The sequence below is a fragment of the Strongylocentrotus purpuratus genome, unplaced genomic scaffold (assembly GCF_000002235.5).
Source record: "Strongylocentrotus purpuratus isolate Spur 01 unplaced genomic scaffold, Spur_5.0 spur5_scaffold_1, whole genome shotgun sequence".
In the NCBI taxonomy this organism is placed as follows: Eukaryota; Metazoa; Echinodermata; class Echinoidea; order Camarodonta; family Strongylocentrotidae; genus Strongylocentrotus; species Strongylocentrotus purpuratus.
The window spans coordinates 19,868,119-19,884,553 of record NW_022145594.1 but is presented as its reverse complement, the minus strand read 5'-3'; positions in this window follow the sequence as shown (position 1 = coordinate 19,884,553).

Below are 16,435 nucleotides of genomic sequence, written 5' to 3'. Positions count from 1 at the left end.
GCACTATTGATTATACAACCTTTCAAGTTGGAAAGGCATTTGAAAATATCCAACCTATTAAGTGCAAATTGAATTGATTTCATGGATTTTGAAGATGTCTGATGTTCTGAACATTATAAGAGGCAACAATCTTTGTGTTATGCTCAATCCACAGTTTGTGTGTACAAGATATGAGAAGCCAAGTTATGACCTTTACCAATGGACATAAATGCTTTAAATCTTTTGCATACTTGTGAATGAAGTTGGAAGGCATATCATTGTAATGTAAATGTGCTTTAATTCCTTTTAAGTGGATAGAGCAGGAAAGAGGAAAGAGGTCTGATGATTCAACTGAGATTTTCACCTTCATTTCTCACTTCGGGTCCAATTTTAAATACCCAACATGTCCATTTACTATATGAACTATACGAAAACTAAACTGAGTTAATGCAAACAATTTAAATGATTGGAAGAGAGTAACTTTTTTTAAAACAATTATGATGCATATGGTTAAAATTTCTATCACCTTCATCTAAATAGCTGTGAAATCTATATACCGGTAATGCGAAGTCAAAAAACTTATGTAATCTGCCTTGTCAGAAAAATCAATCTTTCCCATGCGGAAAACAATGATCTCTTTTTGTACCTTAATACCTGGCACAATGTATTATGATCATATAGTGGTTACGGGTCTTTTCAGAGGTTTATTTTTCTGAAGATTCATATATTCCAAAAACGGATTTCGCATACCTTTAATTTCCCCTTAGGGAAAACAACTCCAAAAGAACCATCTTTTGGTTCACAATGTCCTGTAGGGATCACATGCTTAAATGGTCTTAAATTCTTCCTCAACTCTTTCCAGATAAGCAAGACAGCAGACCAAGAGCTACCTGGTTACGGAATTACAGATTGGGAGGTTTGTATGCATAACTTGAAGCCATATGTCATTGCTGCCTAATCCATGTATTTGATTGTTATGCTTGTGTAGTCTGCCTTGTTTTGGTTTCCTTCCTTCAAATTGCTTTTAATCACTCATGCGTAAAATATGCATCATCTGAGTAGCATCAACTACAAGAGGAGACTCTAAGCTTCCCAAATGTGTATCATTCATTAATTATGGTTGTGATTAAGTTATGATAAAACATCGATACTTCTCGGTTTCGTTTTTTTCTGGGACGCACTGTATAGTGGTTACTTGTCTTTCCAAAGGTTTATTTTTCTGAAGATTCATATATTCCAGAACAGATTTCCCATTCCTTTAATTTGCCCTTAGGGAAACAACTCCAAAACAACCCTCTTTTGGGTCACATTGGATCACACGCTTTATAAATGCTCTTAAATTCTTCGTCAACTCAATTCAGATAAGCAAGACAGCCGACCAAGAGTTGTCTGATTACGAAAGCACAGATTCTGAGGTTTGTATGCACAAATGTATTGTAGCCATCTATCATTGCTGCCTACTCCATGCATTTCGTTGTTTTGCTTGTGTAGTCTGCCTTGTCAGAAAAATCAGTCTTTCCCATGGACAACAATAATCTCTGTTGGTACCTAGCTACCCGGCACAACGTTTAGATGTATGATTGTATAGTGGTTACTTGTCTTCCCAAATATTCATTTTTCTGAAGGTGTATATATTTCAAATCACAAATTTCCCATTCCTGTAATATCCCCTTAGGGGATTAAAGAAATAAAAAACAACCCTCTATTGGGCCACAATGTCCTGTTTGAACCACATGCTTTATAAGCGAGCTACCCGACCGATGGTCATCTTGAGTCTGGTTACAGAAGTATATAACTGGACGAGGTTTGTATATGCATAACTTGTACCCATTGAATTATATTGATTTTGATTTTTTTTTTATCAACGTTTTGCCTATCTTACCATATTTTTAGTCCTTCATAATCATGTAACAGTGCAATAGACAATAGTTTATAACCAACATTAGGTGAGAGCACTGTACCAGTGTCATTAACCCCCCCCCCCCCCACTCACCACCACTTTGCAGCATTTTCAGATTTAAGCTCGGTATCTATATTAGCGAACATATGTTACTTGTTGACAAAATCATTCAAACTTCTCATCCTACTGGTTTAGGAACAACGTGGATGACAAAGAGCCAACCAAATATTTTTTAAAGAAGCGAATGAAAAAGTTGCTTCTCCAAAAAGCCGGGTGATCTGCCTTGTCGAGAGAATTAGGGCGCGTTCATGCTTGATTTTGACGGCCAGAATCAGGCATCTGTTACGCGTTTAGTTTAAAACACGCTTGCGTTCATGCTCACTTTTGTAGAATCACCGAAAAACGGCGATCACGATCGCCGATCGTAAACTCACAAAAAGATGCGTTTACAATTTGTAAACGCGTTTAAATGGGGTCAACGCACTGACCTCTAGTGGGTCTACGTAGCATGCACAGTGAAGGTTTGCGAATCCAGCTGGAAGACCAACTAAGGCCACACACTTAGAATTGCCTGGGGAGCCAGAGAAGTAAGCATGAACACTACATCGTGGAACTGCGATCACGATGAGCGTTTACGATGAGCGTTTCAGATCGCTCATTCTGCCTTCAAAATTTAAGCATGAACGCAGCCTCAGTCGTCCCCATTCAAATGAAAGATCTCCTTGTACCTTGAAACCCGACCAAACGCTTTAATAGATATATGATTGTATTGGGGTTTACTTGTCTAGCTAAACAGCTCTGTCAGAAAAATCAGCCTTTTCCATGGAAACAATGATCTATGATATACACTGTTAAAACAAGTATTAAAAAACTTTTTCTGAAGGTTCATAATTCCAAAACAGATTTCCCAAACCTTTAATGTCCCCTAATAGGGAAACAACTCCAAAACAACCCTCTTTTGGGTCACAATGTCCTGTTGGGATCACATGCTTTACAAATGCTCTTAAATTCTTCCTCAACTCTTTTCAGACAAGCAAGACAGCCGACCAAGAGTCGTCTGATTACGCGACTACAGAATGCGAGGTTTGTATGCACAAATGTATTGTAGCCATCTATCATTGCTGCCTAATCCATGTATTTGATTGTTTTGCTTGTGAATCTGCCTTGTCAGAAAAATCAGTATTTCCCTTGGAAAACAAGGGCCTCTTTTGGTACCTAGATACCTGGCACAATGTTTAGATATATGATCATATGGGGGTTACTTGTCTTTCCAAAGATTTATTCTTCTGAAGGTTCATAATTCCATAACACCTATTTCACATACCTTCAATATCCCCTTAGGAGGGGGAGGGGGTCGAAACGTTCTATTTGATCACATGCCAATAAATTCTTCCCCAACTTGTTTTCATATGATCAGGCTTCTTTGATCTTAGATTTCGAAATGTAAGTATGTTAACCCTAATAAGGCCGGGGGGTTATTATGCCCCCCCCCCCTTCCGCGATTTTTCTGATTGTTCGGAAACGCATACGGATGGCGCCCTGCCGCTCGCTGACTTCTTTATTTCAATGTCTTGCGCATCTTTTTGAAAAAATCGGGGTCACGTTACAAGGTCACGTGACCTTTTGTCTTTGCATGTCAGCCCGAAAATCTCTCATTTTCGTGATTTGTGTACAAAACATATGGATATATAATTTTTCCTAAAAAGAGATAAAACATTGGGTATTGGGTCTAGTTTGAAGTTTAGGTGTTTGTTTTTGGAGTCAACATAGTTGAATTGTAGTTAGAACAAAAAATACAATAAAGTATTAATGACTGCTTTGAGAAACATAGTTGTTTTTATACGCTCAAGGGAAGGTTACAATCAAACTATTGCCCGAGGCTTAACATTTAATCAGTCATTAATTTTTTTATATACCGAAAAGGGTCATAGAATACATGTGCGACTTACCAATCATGGTAATCAAGTTTGTTTACGCTATCGAGACAGCAGACATTGTAAGGGCACAATGTACATACAAATACGTGTGTGGGACCATGAACGGGCTGGATTTTTTGCGTTACTAAAATGTGCTCAGAATTCAAGTAATTCATCTATTAAATGACTATAACAGGCAAGAAACAAGTCAAAGGTAAGGACAAGAATCAGTGCTTATCAATATAACAGAAATTTTGCATGAAATACCATCAGGAAAGCAATCTAAAATTTTCAGAAATTAGCGACAAACACACCAAATTCAGCGCTGCAAATGACGCACAAAACGGCGTAGAATTGAACTTTTCATCCACCAAAAGAATTAAAACACTTGCATTATACAATCTTCAATACCTGTATCACCGTTATCGCGTGCAATAAAATCACAATCTTTATCTAGACCTAGATCTACGGCTAATAATAAAACGTAGGGCCTACCCTTTTGGTGTTTTTGCTGTCTATAGCGACCAATTCTTCGCACACACACAATGTATGTTATCCGCGATCGCTCAAACCAGTTTTTAAGCAAGACTGAACTATTCCCGGTAACTTGAATTTTACCCTCGAACTATCACATGGGCGTGGCATTTTTCGTTTATTTACGGGAATGGCTAAAACCATGACTGCAATTTCGACCAATCAGATGGCTGGATTTCTTAAGTGAGGTATATAAATACAAATAAAATACAAAAGTTGAAAGAACATTGAAATACATAAGTTATTATCAAAACTAGAGATAATATAAGAAATAACCAAATTAATTTTGTTGTCGTATTATTGTTTCAAATGGTTTTACGAATAAATGTAGTGAAAAATAATTCTTTAATATAAAGAATACATGATTAATGGGTAAAAATGTGAACTTTATGACCTTATTTGCATAAATTACCATAAATATGCAAATGAGTGAATTTTTTCTAAAAAAATAAATTTACCATAGTATTCTATACACTTCACTTGACATGCGCGCAATTTTTTCGCGGCCGAGATCTAAGAGGGGGGGGGGGGGTGGTATAATGCCCCCCCCCCCCCAAAAAAAAAAAAAAAAAAAAAAAAAAAAAAAAACATAATTATGTTAGGCGAGGCGTCAAAAATAAATATACCAGCCAGCGGCAGCTAACTGCACTTGTGCGTCCTGGCTGCATTTTTTAAATTAGCTCAGCCGGCTACCGCTGGCGGTAGGACCCTCAATTAACTCATGATGTCATCATAATGGTCTCCGAACAAAAGCATGCGCCGGCTGCCGCCTTTCGAATGTAAACCGAGCCTCAGATCCCAGCCTGGCGCAAGCCGGCTGGGCTAATAAGTGAAAAATAATTGCCCCAGCCAGGCTTCGGCCGTAATTGCAGCCTCGATGCGCCAATACGTGAGGCGGCAGCCTGCTGGTATCGATATTTTTGACGCCTCGCCTTACTTGTTAACACTCGAGCTCTTCAGCATTTCCAGACTTTATTACGATTCCCTAAAGTTCTGTATTAAATAAATCTCGTATATGATAGGTAGATCAGGGCCCCGTCTTATAAGAGAGCTGATATAAATTGCAAACTATTTGCGATTGATATCTATCGCAACTACACATGTATGTAAATGAGAGATAAGAGACTGCAAACTTGCGATTGATTAGGATCAATCGCAACTGTTTATAAGACGGGCCCAGGGCACTGTTTTTTAATACTGATTTTGAATAACAATTACCATAGTACTATGACAAATCGTGTCACAGCCAATCAAATGCATTGATGTTAGTAGCGTACACAATTTGTTGTAACTTGTTATTGAACTGAAAATATGAAATGTTCGCGCCTTTGGACAAGTACCATAAAATATTCAATTATACAACTGCAGAAAATGTCTCCTATGAAAATACTCTGGACTGATTAATTGGACTACAACATGTTCAGAACAGAATTGTTGGTGAAAAATATATAATATTACGTCTATAACTTGTAGTGCCAGGGTCAACTGTCTAAGGATAAAATTATTCTAAACTCTCATCCTACTGGTTAAGAAACAATCTGAGTTACAAAGAGCCATCCAAAAGAATGAAGGAGTTGCCTTTTCCAAAAGCCTGGGTGATCTGCCTTGTCAAAGAAATCAGTCTTCCTTATTGAATACAGTGATCTACCTTGGATACCCGACTTTGCTTGATATATGACTATATGGGAGTGACTCATTTTTCAGAAGGTTCATTATTCCAAAATACTACGTTTCCTTACCATGGGTAATGGTTTGTAATTGTAAATATAAAGTAAGGTCCATAATTATCAACGTTTGATACACTAAGTCTAAAGGATGTAATTCCGAAGGTTCATAATTCCTACGATAAAAAAGGTACGTAATTAAAACGAGTTTTATTAATTCCAAAAAAGAAACAGGGTTCAGAATTGTGAAAAATACACATACATACATTTATGATGTACAGGCTCTTTATAAAGTAAACAAATATCTTATGAGAACTTTACATGATTTCCTATTACATTTTATAGTCAAAGGAGTTAGAAGGAGTTCTGCTTCACACTCAAAGACTGATTGTGCATGATTTGCAATAGCGATATATCTTTCAGGCTGAAAAGAGAAGGTATTTGAAAAGATATCAGATAAGATTCAAAATCATTACCCGAAAATCACGGTGTTGAAACCCTTTAAAATGCATTACATGTACAATTTATTGCATTGTTATGGCTTGAAAATCATGTAATACAAGTTTTTATTTCAAGCTAACCAACATGAATAACAATTTCTTTATTAAACAGACATACTGTATGACCATGTATAGGTATATTCCCCTTTTCTCCCAATAAGGTTTAAAAAATGTTTTAAAAAATACAAATGACAGGAATTTCTGCTTAGAACACGCAAACAAATAAGCTTTTTGCCTGAAAACATCTTATGTGCCTTTTTAAGCATTTTATAAAGAATTTAGCCTCGTTCATCTCCTCCGTCCGACATTATATAAAGTAGTACATGTTAATTAAATGTTGAATTAGTTCGTGTAAAGGCGGCTAACTTGAGGATGAACGTGTACTCAAAGGTACAGGTATGCAGTAGCTAGGACAGTGTGCTTTCCTGCGAATTGAGAGGCCACAAAAATGGGCTGTTTAATTTTTAATTGTTTTATTCAGACGAGAAATCTGGGCGGGTCACTGTTTTGACGGGCGATGCTGGACTGGAGCTACATGGAGTCGAGTGGATGAGCAACGATGATGAGACTCTTCTTGTACTATGGGATGCCAATTTCCTCCGAGATGTCATCTCCATACTGGCTCCATTGTGTCCGACAGTGAAGCATATTTCCATTGATTTCCACATGATACATCCACATTCATTATTAACCCACATGCCAATGCCTATGCCTAAGCCTAAGCCTATGAGATCTGTCATCACAGTTTGCTTTAAGTCCCTGTTTATTGATGAAACACTCCATGATGCACTATTGTCTGCCAGTAAATTGTTTCCAAATGCAGAGAGTCTAGATGTGCAAATGGACGATCTACATTCTCCATCCGATCAAGCATACTTTCCTGAGGTCAATTCATCATCATCCTTAAGGGAGCTTAAATTAAGTTATGAGGACATGCATTTATGTGATATAACTACAGACAGCTTGTTAATGGATATTTCTACGTTCTGTCCAAATATCGTATCACTGGTGTTATCAGGCTTTGGAGGATGGCTATTGAACAAGTCAGCCAAAGACGTTACATCATGCAAGATGCCACATCTGACCAACATCCATCTTGAACCATTTGGGAAGCATGATTGCTACAGATTTGAAACATTAATGCATGTATTACATGTATTTCATGTGATAAGTCCAAGTTTGAAGTTTGTTGAGGCAAAGAAAGTGCAGCTAGGAGATGCATTACTTGCCTCTGTTAGGTGGTCCCACTGTGACACTTCTTCAGGTTGGGAGCTACAGTTTGAAGGTGCATCAGCAGTTGTTTCCATGGCTGACCTAATGCATCTTGTGTCAAATGAACTCAAAGGAGTTACTGTCCTAAGATTTGACAGGTGCAAGGTTGAGTTTCCTCAGAGTATCAGTCATCCACCACATGGCACAGTGGAAGAGAGTTCGCTTCGAGAAGTCAAGTTCTTAATTGTGGAATTCCTGTTGTCTCAAAGTGACACCCACAAACTTTTAGAGATGTATCCTAATGTAAAGGTCACAGTTGAACATAGAAGTCAGGCATCACATGAAGACTCTGAGCAGGGTACGAGGATGCATTTCAAGCCGGAGAGGAAGACCTTCCTACCCTCCCCAACTCCTTCAATAGGTGAGTTTTAATAGATTACTCACAAAGCTTAATGAATGAAGACTTGTTCACATATACTGGGGTACACTGCAGCGGTTTACCACATTTGTGTTTCTTTTATCTGCACTTCACAGTTTTGTGCCTGGAACACATACTATAAATTAGTTGCACATGCTACTATTTAATCCACACTCACCATAATTAATATGATTTTTTTTTTAGGGGGGTGTTCAGATACTTAAAGGGCAGTCGGAAGAGACTTGCACGAGCGCGCGCGTGTTTTTTTACAGGCTCTTTCAATCCGGTCAACTTTTCGAGAAAAATTTCATATCTTCACTGGAAAAATATACTTTTCTTCTGGAAGTTGGTTTCATTGCATATATGTTCAGGATATTGGATCCATAAGCGTGGTGAATTGGATTATACAGAATAAGGTAGGCAAACAAAATCTGGGCTTTCTTTACGCACCCTCTAACACACACGCACGGCGGGATTTGATTTTCCCGCCACCCCTAACACTCAATCATGACGACTTCCGCTCCGGAGGTCGACAGTTTCAACCTGGACGAGGAGTTTCGGACAGTCACGTCTGGCAAGAAACGCCAAAATAAACGAAAACGTGAAGGAAGTCTGACTGTAGAATCTATCTTCCTCAGAACGGACTCCTCGACCAGTTCAGATTCAGACACATCACGAAATACTGACTACAAAACCCCCTTCTCTAACCGAACCACTTCCGTCCATAGCACTCAACTTTTGAAAACCCTGATAGTCCTCATAGACAAGACCAAATCCTTAAAGAACGTAACCCCTAAAGCAATAGCTACATTAATCAAAGAATGTGTGGGACAAACACCCATGATTTAGTTTATCAAACACACGTACTCCGGAATTCTTGTTCAATGAAAGAACCAAAAACAACATCGAAACCTTAACCAAATCCAATCAATCGGTAATATTCCAGTTAAAGTACAAGAGAAGGTCGTTGGTGGAAAAGGTTTCATTTCAGGAATCCCGGTAGACATGACAGAGAAAGAGATAGAACAAGAGCTGAAATGTCAAAAAGTTATAGCAGTTAAAAGAATCACGAAGATAAGAAAAGAAAACAAAGAAAATGAAAACGAAACAAATCAGCCAGAGTACTTTCCGACTAGAAGTGTCATCTTGACTTTTAACTCATTACTCCCAGAAAAGGTTTCAATGTTTTTTCAGACATTCAGAGTCTCCTTATATATCCCACTCGTTCACAGGTGTTATAGATGCCAAATGTTTGGTCATGGCATTGCTCATTGTAGATCGAAGTTGGGATACGTTCGCTGTGGAGATCCCCATACTTTCGAACAATGCCAAAGAAAAGAAGATCCAAGATGTGTAAACTATGAAGAAGCCCACTCCGCTGCCTATAATGGCTGCAAAGAAGCTAACAAAGGCAAAACAGGTCCAGCAATTCAAATGCAAAAACAAACTAACATACGCACAAGCCTCGAAGGCATGGAACGAAAAACAACGTCATGATCAAAATTCTAACCCTATCCCAGAACCCATTCAAAAGAGCACTCAACAACAGGGTGCACATCAACCCCCCCCCCCAAAAAAAAAGAGTCTCCCCCAATTACGAACCCCCTACCAAAGTTTCAAGTGCTCAACATCATGAACAACCATCCAAAGTTCCTTCTTCCTTATACTCCCAAGATCAAAATCAATCAATCGGAAATACAAAACTCGCGGGGAACGCAAATTTAACAAATACAAATAATAAAAATGTCAGAAATGGAAACGCCTCAACAACAGAACGAAATGAACAAATATTGCACTCGATTGTACAATTGATAATGATTTTTGAAAAAGATAAAAGAGAAGTTGATATTAATGAGCTGGTTAAAGGAGCAGCGGAAAGACTACTTGACACAATATTGAATCACGAGCAGTATGATGGGTGCAGTTAGTTATTTAACAACAATAGCTGTGCTTTCCATTCTCCAATGGAACGCACAAGGCATGTCCGCACGTTAACATGAGCTCTTAAAATTGGTAGACTGTCATAATAGAACAACTAAAATAATTCATTTAATCTGTATCCAAGAGACTTGGTTCAATGACACAAGGAACTTAACCCTTCCAGGCTATACTTGCATCCCCCAAAACAGAAAATCCCAATATCGAGGTGGATGTGCTTTTTATGTTCAGGAAAAATGACTATATCAACTTTTTAAAAGACCGCGTTGGTAAACAACTATCGCACGAGTTCAAGATGGATAGAGGTCTTCCGCAAGGTAGCATATTGAGTCCTACCCTCTTTAAAGGTACTATGTCCCTTTTGCAGCCAACCTCAAATGCTGTAGAACTTTGCAGGAATTATGAATATGTCATGTATGTCCTATCTGTGAAATTCAAACGTTAGCAGTGTCCTCATATTCAAATTATGCAAGGAAACCCGTTTACTTGCTAGACTTCACTGTCAGACACTATTGAGTGACTGACTGGCTTTTTTCTTCTTTGGTAATAATATACATGAAAAGAGTTGTAAAGGGTACATGAGCATTTGTCTACATCAATAACCCACTTCTTGTGATGGCCAAGATTAAACTAATTGAATCTTTGCGCAGCATAAAACGTATGACCATTCGGTATAATTGTCTGAAAATCAAGACTATTACTTTTGGGCTCTATAGCCCTAAAGTCGATTTGACAACTAATAGTCATTATTTTCCCACTTGAAGACATTTTCAAGCCCCACCTTTTTTAGGGAAGTTCTAAATTAGTATTATCTTTCAAACGCAGTTGGAATTTAACTTTTTCATTTTTTGGCCTGCAAATGGGACATACGGTAGTACCTTTAACATAATGCTGAACGATATCCCAACAGATCCTGCGATAAAATATCCTTGTTTGCCGATGATTGCGCGATATGGATCTCACGCAGCAATATTCCTTTCATTACCAAAAAAAAAAAAAAAAAAAAAAAAAATTATATCGATGACCTACATAGCTGGTTCACGTCCTGGGGTCTCCAACTGTCCCTAAAAAAGACTGTCCCCCTACTTTTCACCAAAAGTACCAAAAACCATGAGATAAACCTCACTTTAAATAAAATACCACTAAAATGTGAAAATACACACCGATTCCTAGGTATATTATTTGACAAAAATCTCACCTGGACCCGACATATAGAGTATATATCCACCAGATGCAAGAGAAAAATAAATATTTTAAGATGTTTAACTGGTACGTAATGGGGCAGTTCATCTAAGTCCTTAATAATGGGTTATAGAGCTTATATTCGTCCCCTTTTGGACTTGGGGTGTGAAGCCTACGACAGTGCATCGGAAAATGTAAAGAAGGTGTTAGATTCAATTCAATACCAATCCTTAAGGATCTGCGCAGGTGTCCTACCGTTAACTTCACTTGCGTCTCTCCAAGTAGAAATGGGAGAAGCCTCATTAGATCTTAGGAGACAACAACTAGCCCTAAAATTTAAGCATAGCATAGAACAACAACCTAAGCATCCAGTTTTTCCAAATTTACAACCTTGTTGGCAGTATCAGTATATGAAAGGAAAACAGTGCAACAAACCGTTTGGTTATCGAACAGAAAACTTTAACAAACAACTTTCTGTAGAAAGATTTAAACCCTAAACTTCCCCCATGGTTATTAACGGAGCCTGTTATATCAATTGAATTGGCTTGTCAGATAAACAAATCTGATAATCCACTACTTTTGCAACAGAGAAGTTTAGAGATAGTAAACACAAAATGGTTTAGCCAACTTCACATATTCACAGATGGGTCCAAACTCCCTAAAGAAGGACGTTGTTCTGCAGCTTTCTATGTTCCTTACTTTGCGTGTAAACAATCAAAGAGATTGTCTGACGGAACATCCTCATATAGAGCTGCGCTGGCGGGGATAATGCTGCCCTCAATTGGTTACAGCAGTTAGATATTTTATATGTAGGATCGGTTATATTCAGCGACTCATTAAGTGCCTTAGTAGCAATAAAGAACAAAAAAGAAGAGAATTTTATTTTACCGAGCTGTGGCAATTAAGATGGCAAGTTTCTCCAATGGACACTACAAAACAATCCAAAAATAGGTTTCACAAACCTTCAATTGCAAACTAGAGCGGGTAAAAGTAAAGGTAATACGTCGACTACGACTATGGGACACATCGGTCTTAACGCGGATCTAGGTCGAATGGGAATATATCCAACTGGACACTGTAACTCGTGTCGAGAAGTAGAAACCGCTGAACACTTTATAGCAAAGTGCCCGAAATATTTAATTGAAAGATCAATGCTACTCGCTGAAATAGATTGTATAAATCCCGACGATATTTTAAGGCTCTTAAATTCATCAGATGCTAACATTCAAAACGCTTTATATCGTTTTGTTCTAAGAACGAAACGTTTCAATTAACCCAAAATAATCGTGTTTTTTTTTTTTTTTTTGCACCATCATTCACAAAAGCTCACATTTTATTTGTTTCCCCTTTAAAAGTTTAATTATCCGATGAAATGTGTATTACAAACACCACTTTATCACAAAATTGTTTTTAAATAGAAGGTTCATTAAAGTTTGCGAGGTCGCTCAAAGCCAATTTCCCCGGAAAAGTACCCTCTTGATTTTAAAATCGTTGATCAATTCCTTTCTTCTTTCGAGTTTCCAGATTATTAATGTATCCCAAAGGGTTCCCCTGTCTACACCCAAGAGACAAGACGGTGTATGGACGGTGTCTTAGAACGGACAGGACTACGCGGTAACCTACAGGATACAAAAATCTACATTTTGTTCATTTTGTTCATGTTTTTTCTTTTTCATTTCATTTTAATGGCGAAAAAAAGAGAAAAAGAGAGAGAAGCCTATATTTTAATTTTATTTTTGATACTCTTATTGAAAAAAAGAGAGAAAAAAGGGAAAGGAAGAAATTAATATTAAAAAGAAAGGCGTTGGTGAAAATAGTCAGGGCTTGACTGATTGCCATTACAAAAAACAAAAAAAAATTGTAATAAGTTCATTTCTATGAAAGCAGAAAATGAAATAACAAGAAGGTGAAAGTAATTCGGACAAGTAATACATTTTTTTATGAATGTTTAAAATATGAGTTCACTAAGTCTATGCGAATTTTCAAATTGGTCAGTGGATTGTGATGGAGGGTGAGTATATGGTCTAATAATCATTTAATCATAATCGTCAAACGATTATTAGACCTTCTGGATAGTATACGAAATGGGCATTTGACAAACTTGGAAATAGACCTACTGAAAATTAGACTAAATGAGCAATAGACCAAATAGGTTGTAGACTTATTTGAGATTAAACCATTTGACTATTAGCCTAAACGGTCTAAACGGCAATAAACTGTGACGTAGTCGCGGATAACACTTTATGAGTGGTTGTACGCGACTACATCACAGAAACCTTACCGATTCAGCTAATTTGAAGAGCCAATAAGTACAACTTAAAAAAAAGTAATAATAATCTTATTTTTGTCTAATTTCGTTCAAACTTTCAACAGTACTTCTTTGGTTTGTCTGCTTTTATTTAGAGTTGTTTGCTTCTAATCAAGGATATCCCTTTATAAACAAAGATGAAACTGTCACATTTAGATTGAATTCACGTAAAGCAATCCCCAATTAACACATAGTTCTTGGAATATTTGCTAATTAGAATATTGTCAACGTACGTTTTAAATGAATATTGAAATATTGATAGAAAAAGTGTTTGATTTTCTGTTTGAGCATTATCTGTCCAGATAACCAACCTGTCTGGACACCCAGCAGGTGGGTACTAACAAAAACACCGCAATAGACCTTGGTATATGTAAATGAGCCTTTAGTTGGGATATACAGGCAGACAATATTTGTACAAATGAATATTGAAACATTAGTAGTCAATTCCATGATTCATTCATAAACTTTGAAGATGTTAGTCACAAATCAAAATTTGAAATACAGACATTCTTATATTAATTACTTTATTACATACAAATGCATTGTGTGTACTTTTGAAGTTGCTCTTTGTTTTGTATTTAAAAAAAATAGAATTCGTAATCATTATAGTAGTAGTCTAAATGACAAGGATCTATATTGTGAATCGGTTATTGACTGATTGTATCTGACAGATGAGCTTGTTGGAGCCACAGCAAGGGTACAAGTGCATGAAGAACAGACAGACACCCAGAACACTGAGGAAGAAGAAAAGGAGGAGGGAGGAGAGGATCACATTGCCATGGAAAGCCTGCCCCATGAAACAGGTTAATGTTGTGCTTTGAACAATATCAGCATAAATTGATTTGGATAATATGTAAATAAAATAAATGTATTTTTGCAGAATAAAAAGTAAAATAATTCCTTGGAATAATTTTTTTGTAGAACAAAACAAAATGTGTCAAATAAAATGTTGGCGATTACATTTTTTTAAAATAAAATGTGGCGAATAAAAATCTTGTCTTATACAATTTTTTGTTGAATAAAATTTTTGTCGAATGAAATTTTTGTCGAATAAAATTTGTGTCAATTAATTTTTTTGACAAATACAATTTTTGACGAACAATGTGTCAAATGAAATTCATGTCGAATAAAATTCTTGTCAAATAAAGCTTGTCAAATATTTTCTGAAATTGTTGAATATATAAATTTGAGTGAAATATATTTTTTGAAAGTGTCGCATATACTTATTTGTTTCCCTAAAGGCGTGCCATAGACGCCTTTAAAAGATAAAAACTTTAAACATTTGTAAGAATATACTTATACAGTAGGCTTGCGGATGCACCATGTGAGAGAGAGGGAGGATTGAGGAGTCCTGAAAAGGTAATGGGTACTTGTTGATAAGGGGTTTCCTGATATCGTTGATGTATAATCCTGAGTCTTGGGGCACGGTGTTGTTCCCGTGAATTTCGATGGCTTCTCGGATTCGGCGTGTATGCCAGTGCTTCATTATGGAGATGAGATGACTGATATCCCATTCGATGGTGTTTATTTATTCATTTATTCGTTTTATTTAAAAAGGGTAACTCTCTCAGTATAAATACTGTTTTTCTGAGAGGCCCTGTACACAAAAATTGATCACAAATACATAAAATAACACAAAATGTTAAAAGACGTATACATGATTTTATTTATATCAGGGTTATTCGTTCGATGTTGTTGCATGGCGTGTTTGACGATGTCGGACTTATCCCAATCGCTAAATCTGAAGCTGGTTCTGTGCTCCTTTAGTCTTGTTTCCAGATTTCTCCCCGTTTCACCAATGTAGACTTTTCCACATTCGCATGGTATTTTGTAGACTCCAGCTTTCTTGTGGTTTGGATGCTTGTCTCTGTGGGAGTGGAGTATCGATTGGAGTTTGTTGGATGTCTGCTGCTTGAAGGATACGTTGAAATTTTTCACATGGTGCGCAAGCCTACTGTATATCTACATCACCATGCATGCCGATACTTACAAGCAGCATCTAAGAATATACTTCTTTTACACTTATTCCTGACATGAAAATGATTCTTCAGAGTGACATTGCCCTTAAGTGCTTTATAAACTATATTTCATATTTTGCTAAATGTTGAAGCACAATTATGTATTATATTGTTTGCGGAGGGTTTGCAAAAAGGTTTTATTGGAAATATCTCTTATGATTTTCAGTACCAGATGAAGTAAATGTCAAACCAATCAAGATGGAATGTTGTAAGAGAGTTGGAGTTGAAGGTGGCAAACTTCAGCTAGATTCCTTCGGAATTGAACTTGAGATCCCTCCCGGTGCAATTGGCAGCGAAGCGCCGCAGGACATTTCTCTTCTTGTCCTGACAGATACTCCTAATCTTGGCAACAGTAAAGAAGAGATGTCAGTCTGCTTTGGTGTACAGTGTTTAGCCCCTGATGACTTAGTTCTTAAGTTACCGGTGATTTACACAATACCTCACTGTGCTGTGATTACACGATACTCCAGTGTTGAGGCAGTCTTGTACACGGGAGAGGGAGAATACTCACCCGGTAAGTACATCTTTACATGTATGCACATAATGGGGCAATGGTATTCGATGAATGCCATTAATGTCAAAACCTTTTTGGTTAATAAATGAATCACAAATCATTAAGTAAATGAAAAAAAGGAACTCCATTTTCCATTAAAAGTACTAGGTGTATTATGAAAATGTTTGACACTTTTGACGGTGAGTGACTCAAAAAGTTGTTGATGTTTTCACATTGTAGAGTTGAACTCAGGAAAGCTGACTGGAACTATGTCAAGTCCATCTTTACTTCTGATGAAGATGATGACGAAGATCCAGGTAAGTACAACTGCATGAAGAGATTCCGGCAATTCATCAAGCATAACAACTGACAG